At 39.6% G+C, this 7,080-nt stretch overlaps 1 protein-coding gene across 1 annotated transcript in view; it reads left to right on the top strand.

Annotated features, from left to right (window-relative positions):
• The window catches only part of RBM46 (RNA binding motif protein 46), a 78,120-nt gene extending 71,381 nt beyond the window's left edge, over positions 1 to 6,739 (top strand). Inside the window, exon 6 of the mRNA XM_032465382.1 lies at positions 6,637 to 6,739. The gene's annotated coding sequence lies outside the window, so the exon portion shown is untranslated. The remainder of the gene's footprint in view (positions 1 to 6,636) is intronic.
• The last annotated feature ends 341 nt before the right edge of the window (positions 6,740 to 7,080 follow it).

The following is a 7,080-nucleotide window of genomic DNA, read 5'->3' on the forward strand; positions in this document are numbered from 1 at the left end:
TTCCTTTAAAATACTTTGGTACAGACAGTGGGACACAGTGGCTGTCATTATTAGTCAGGTTAAGCCACAGCCCAAGCAGTTCCAGTGCTCTCACTGGATCAGCTGCAGTTCTGTTAAGGAAGCTCATATTCCAGAGGCGATTTCTACAAATGCTTCTGTCATCCCGAGGGGCAAAAGGCTTGTGAAGACTGCGAACCCTGGACTCGGACTGCCTCAGTTTGAATCCTGGCTCTGTCATTTACTAGTTATGACATCTCAGGAATTGAACTTACCAGCAATTCAAGTTTTGAATCTATAACATTGGGATAATATTAGTGAGTGCCTTGTAGACTGCTAAGAGGATTAAATGAATCAATATGTGTATAGCTTTTAGAGTAGTTATCTACCACACAGTAAGTGCTATATAAGTGTTATACAAATAAAATAGATTGACATCAGAGTCTTTGCTTAATAACATGCTAAATGCCAGAAATGGGTTCTTGCTGGTGAAATGAAAGGTATTCAAGTTGTGTAGACTGGTTGGCATAATCTAGAGACACTCTCTGTCCTTCTGTGCTCACATAAATGGGATATAAGAGCAAGGCTAGTAGGCATGACAGCCATGAGTTAACCCTTAATTACCCTGACCAGCAATTGAGTCAGCAGATTCTGGTTTCCTGATACCAACTGTAAGGGAAATAGAATCCTGCCTCTGGAATATTACCACTTTGTCTTGACTAAACATTTAAAGTATGATGGTAATTGGAGCACTAAAAACATAAATAACTGGAATTCATGGAGATTGCAGACAGACTATATGAACATTGTGTGCCTACGTGAGATAGGAAGGAAAGCGGGGCAGGGCACAATCATTAAAGGAATGACACAGCAGTTGAAGACAGAACAAAAACTGATTAAAATCTGACTAGGCCCTTGATGGCAGAAGACTCAGCTCCCAGTAGACCTCGAGCTTCATTATACGCTCACTGTAATAAATTAACATGGTAGGTGGCACTCCCACGGGTGCCATGACAGCTCCGAGGCTGACCATAAACGGTTAAAAAGTGGTCAGTGGCCCAACTCCTGGGAAGCCCAGACCCTTTCCCAAAGTAGCTGAAATAACTTATTAGCATATGGAGTTACCAAGCCGATAAAAACTAACAACCTCGCACCCGAAACCCATCCGCCCCCATCCTTTGGATATGGCCTGCACTCTGGGGAGTGTGTATCTCCCTGAATACATCTACTTTTACTCAACTATAGCTGAGTGAAAGGACCCACACTCAGCAGGGCGTCTCCCAGGGACTCACCTGAGACCTGGGACACGGCCATGCTCTTGTGCCCCATTTTCCTGCAACATAGCTGCTAATGGATATTTGTACAGTAAATACATTTATGTGATAGGATTTGTTCTGAGACTTGCTTTTATTATAGCCCAATGGAGAGTTTGTGGGGAAGACACTCTCACTCATATCAAATTTTTAGATTACCTACAAAAATGATCAATTCTAGGAATTATGTATGACCAAACTGAATTAGGTTCACTTCACAAGGAACAGAGAATAGACTGGGGGATGTCATGGGGGGTTCAGTATGATCCACTGAACCCAGTCATTGAGAAGGATGTAAGGACACACCAGCAGAGAGGGTGAAACTCGAGATTCTGTAAATGGATGAAGCATAGGTACCAGCAGTAGGAAAGAGAGGAAGGAAGGTGTGAGAGTGACAGAAATTCTGAGTTAATGAGGATTGGGAACAAAAAGTTTGGATGAAAGGGGTAATGTCAAAATATGGAGAGATTAGAAGTTAGGCAAGTTGCTTTTGGCTGGGTGGACACTACAGAGCTTTCTAATATGGCTTGTCTGAGCACTTCACAGAAATGCTCTCCTGCACATCACCAATGACCTCCTGGATTCCAAAGCCAGAGAGCTTTGGTCCACCATTCTGCAGCATTCGACCTTGTGATGTACCTTCCCTTTTGGAAGATGACATGTACAAAGGGGGAAATGCCAACCTCAGGCCCTTGAGAGAATTCGGGCTGGAGATCCAGATTTGCTAAAGCAGAAGGGTTGATGCTGTGGCAAGGGATAACTTGACGCTGTGTTGGGGTTCCTGGATACTGAGAACTGTGATGGAACTTTGGAGGATGATGACATTTAGAGGGGAGGGAGAGAACTGGGCAGCAGAGCAGTGATTAGAAGCCAGGAAAGGAATCAGGGAGTTCAGAGAGAGAAGCCAAAGGACTCTGTCAGTGCTCAGTGAAGCGTTGCTGTTGTGGGTGGCCCTGGGGGTTGCCAGGGCGGGGTGGGGGGTGTCTCTGTGCGTTTGTAAGGAGAATAGGAAGGACAGTGAATAAACTGTGGGAGGCAGCAGGAGAACAGAAGATACATCAGACCTGCCTACGAATTTATTAGCTCCATAGATGCATCCACCTAGAAAATATCAATGATTCACTGAGATAATGATTTTCCTTGTCTTCCTCTGTTTTCTTTTTAAAAATCTCTTCCTGTAGTTCCTCTTCCATGCTTCGTTGGTCTATTAAATCACAAAATGTTAGAACCTGCGTGTCTCTCCTTGACAAAGCATAGGCCCTGTTTCCATGGAACTCCCTGTGGTTTTCCATTATGAGAATTATTATAAAGATATATGCACAAGGAGAGCAGATAAAAGAAATCATCAAAATGAATAGTAATTACACTTAAAAAAAAAACACTGTCTTCTAATCAGTGGGAAATGTTTGTTTTTAAAGTATTTGGAATTAAAAATAATTGGTTTAATCTACACTGTTTCTGCAAGCTCTAGACACCCCGTACTAATAACCTTTCTTTAATTTTTTGAATAGAATGTAAAGGACAGTATTCTAGTGAACAGGATCATTCATCCGTCCAACAGATATTCATCCTGATAGCCTCTTTTGTGCTGGCACTAGAGATGCATCGATGACCATAACAACAACAACAAAAACCCCTGCCCTCAGGGAGCTTGCATTCTGGATGTTCTGCAAAGGTCACACAGACAACAAATTTTAATTTACTTTATCAGCTGTCTTGCTTAGATAAGTTTTTAAACTTGTCAGCCTCAGGTCCCTCAGCTATAAAATAGGGTTGCTATGAAGATAAAATGCTTAGAACACAGGTAAATCCTCAACAAATTTGTTAAAGTCAAGGGATAATGTATGTAAAAATGCTATGAAAACTCGAAAGCAAAATACCTAACTTAATTAAAAAGTTACCATGGGCTGGACCACCTTGGAGGCTATTTGTCCTGTGACTTTTCTGGTGCTGTTTGTCCTTGGAGGAGGGACAGTCATGTCTGGTGAGCTCCACCCTGTTTCTGGCACCACTGCTGGGAGTTCATCTGGCATTCCTGGTGGCCCACCTCCAGGGGCCTCGCCCACTGGGAATTTATTTGGCTTCCTCCATTTATGTCCCCATAAAGAATCTGAAGGAACTTTTAAACTCTTAACTCTGAACTATATAATGTTTATGAAAAGCTAAAATTCCTTTTTAACACTTATAAAAAGCTTTTGTTATCATTACATTTAGCTCTTTCTGTTGGAACAAAAATAGAACTTTTCTGCCACCTGGTTCTGCAAAACTAATCAGGGTCTGGTTGATTTATGACCACGAGGTTGCGTGCTTCGCTGAGGTCCTCAAGATGCACCATCGTTACATCGTCCTGTTGCATGCTGGGTAGGAGAGAGAGATATCCAGCCTGTTTTTGGCAGAATGATCCCTTAGGGGTTGCAAGGTCTAAACAATTAAGTGATTCCTTCCAGCCTTTCTGAATAACATTTACATAAGCTCTAATGAATATGTTGGTTTCCCTAGTGAAATTAACCCAAGTAAATGATAAGGTGAACGGGATGTGTAGAAGAGAGTGTAATATTGTAGTCGTGTGGCCAGCGTCAAAATCAGCAACAACATCAGTATCATCAGCCCACATCTTCTTGTGGGAAGAAATACGGAAAGCACCCCAGTATTCAGGGCTTTTAAAAATGACTCTAATGTGAGAAATCCGTGGTCTGATGAGTTACTATGACAGTTTTTAAAATTTTTGTAATATTGAAAATTTAAAAATACTGTAAATTTTAAAAAATTCAAAGGATAAGGTAGAAAGTGGAAGTCATCTAAAGTTCCACCACCCTGAGATAATTACCATTAACATTTTATGCCCTACCTACAACATACCTTAAATTTTACTTAAATGATATATAATGCGTGCTGTTTTTGACATGACATCTTTTTTTTTTAACTGAAATATGGTCAATTGACAATATTGTGTTAGTTTCTGGTGTACAGCATATTGATTCAGTTATACACACATATATGTTCTTTTTCGTATTCTTTATCATTGTAAGTTATTATAAAGTATTGAATATAGTTCCCTGTGCTAGTCAGTGGGGCCTTGTTTACCTATTTTACATATAGTACTTAGTATCTGCAAATCCCAAACTCTTAATTTATCCCTCCCCACTTTCCCCCTTGATAACTATAACTTGATTTTCTATGTCTGTGAGTCAGTTTCTGTTTTATAAATAAGTTCAGTTGTGCCATTTTTTAAGATTCCACATATAAGTGTTATCATATGGTATTTGTCTCTCTCTGTCCAACTTAGTATGATAATCTCTAGGTCCATTCATGTTGCTGCAAATGGCATTATTTCATTCTTTTTTATGGCTGAGTAGTATTCCATTGTGTATATATACCACATCTTCTCTATTCAGTCATTTGTCAGTGGACATTTAGATTGCATCCATGTCTTGGCTATTGTAAACAGTACTATGACCATTGGGGTACATATATCTTTTCAAATTAGAGTTTCCTCTGGATATATGCCCAGGATTGGGATCGCTAGATCATGTGGTAACTCTATCTTTAGTTTTTTTAAGGAATCTCCATGCTATTTTTCATAGTGGCTGCACCAAACTGCATTCCCACCAGCAGTGTATAGGAGGGTTCCCTTTTCTCCACAGCCTCTCCAGCATTTATTGTTTGTGGACTTTTTAATGATGGCCATTCTGATGGGTGTGGGGTGATACCTCACTGTGGTTTTGATTTGCATTTCTCTGATAATTTGCAATATTGGGCTTTTTATTTTTTATGTGCCTCTTGGCCATTATTATTGACAGGGCATCTAAAATCTTTGTTTCTATGTCCTCTCCCTCCCTTGTCATTTTTAACTGCCAGCTCTGCATCTCTCCATATCTTTCCCAATGTATGTAGTCATATATAAACACACATTTTAAGGCAGTTTTTAAATCATTGTTTTACAAAAGTAGAATTCATTATACATAGAGCTCTCCATATTGCTTTTGTATTGTAAAATTCTTTTAAATTTATTGGTATGGATGTAGCTCATTCTTGGAAAAGGCTACATACTATTTCATATCATAGATAAACCACAATATGTTCATTCATGGTCCCACTGATGAATATTCCTTTTGTTTTACCGGTTTTGCCCCTGTAAACAAAGCTGAAATCCATTTTTCTTGTACATGTATCTTTATGTTTGATATTTTTCTGTCTAAGGAAAGATTCCCAAAGGTGAGAGATTGGCTGTACCACTAAGAATTTGGACTGGAGAGGTAATTCAGAAAGACGAATTTCCTTTCTGGCAGAGGGGTATGAGTGACAACACTAGTGACAAAAAAAGCTGAAGTGAACATTAGATGGTCGCGGTCATGCTCTGAACATCAGCTGTGCTCTAAAAATGCATGCTGACTAAAGAAATGGATGAGCGAATAACTGCAGAATTCCTTCCTTCCCCTTATTGCTTCAAATCCACTTCAGTGAAGTGATAAAAGCAGATTGCTCTGGTTCTTCTATCATATAAACCCCATTCCGTTTGCCTGTCAAGTTTAGTGATCTAGGGATGACCAGCCCATTCATTTGCATTTTACATACTTTAAAGCTTATTTACACTGCTGATAACCTAACTGAATTCCTCGGGAGGCCAGTATTGTCCAGGCCTCCCAGACATTGCATCTACTCAAGACACCCGTCACACCATTGTAGCGTTGTTTTTAGTAATACGTTTTCCTAAACGTCCCTTCCCTTGGCTCCTTGACTTCTGTTATGTTCTGTTCCAGTTTTGATTGTAAATTTGCCAGACGGCTGCCAGAAGTCAGCAGGGTTGAAGGCTTCACTTGTCTGATGGCCACCTTCCACATTTTCACTTCAAATATTTTGCATTTTTGTGCCAATACATAAATCTTTCTTCTTGGAAGTAGTGTATACACCAAATCTAGATTTGGATTAATTACTAAGGATGTATTACTCATACAGTGAAAGAACGTTCTAGTCTGATAGACTGAAACACTTGCATTTAGATTCCTATACTTGAAAAAGTCAAGGATCTTTATTGCACTTACTTGCTAATTTCTAGTGACCCCTTGGTGTACGAACTAGAAAACTTGAACAACTTAATCACCCTTGAGTTGACACAAAAAGCAGCAGAATTTTATTTCAAAAAAGGCACCAAGATACATGTCCATAATATTGTAAAGGTTTCATGAGTGACATTTTTAAACCATGACCAAATTTGGTAAATTTGTCAATGCATTCTGTGAATGTATAAAAACAACAGTGTACCAAGATTACAGTGAAAAAATTTTTAAATTTTTCCTGATTTTTTTTTTTTTTTTTTTTGGTTCAGGAAATGATGAGACCGCTACCTCTGAAAAGTGTAAGAATGAACCCCTCCTTTGCTTTGTCCTCAATTAACCCTCCAGTACCTCTCAGAGTCCATAAGTCACAGATTTCCTGTCCAAAACGGGACTGAGCTTCTAAGGACATGAAGGAAATCGGGTCTAAATGGCAGGGGAAGCTTCCTTTCAAATGCTAGAGAGTGCAGAGAAGATGAAAAAGAAAACAGGAGAACAACTATGATAATAAAAATAACTAGTATTTACTGAGTGCTTACTACTTGACAGTAATGTACGCGCCTGCTTTATCTGTGTGTAAGTTTGCACAGTTGGTATAGTGTTACCATTTCCAGGAGGAAATGGAGGCTGTGACACATAAAGTAAAATTGTCAGGTTACTCGGTAAATTACAAAGGTGGCCTGGAGTCCTGGTCTCTCAGACCCAAGGTCCATTAC

This window comes from Camelus ferus, chromosome 2 (genome assembly GCF_009834535.1).
Source record: "Camelus ferus isolate YT-003-E chromosome 2, BCGSAC_Cfer_1.0, whole genome shotgun sequence".
In the NCBI taxonomy this organism is placed as follows: domain Eukaryota; kingdom Metazoa; phylum Chordata; class Mammalia; order Artiodactyla; family Camelidae; genus Camelus; species Camelus ferus.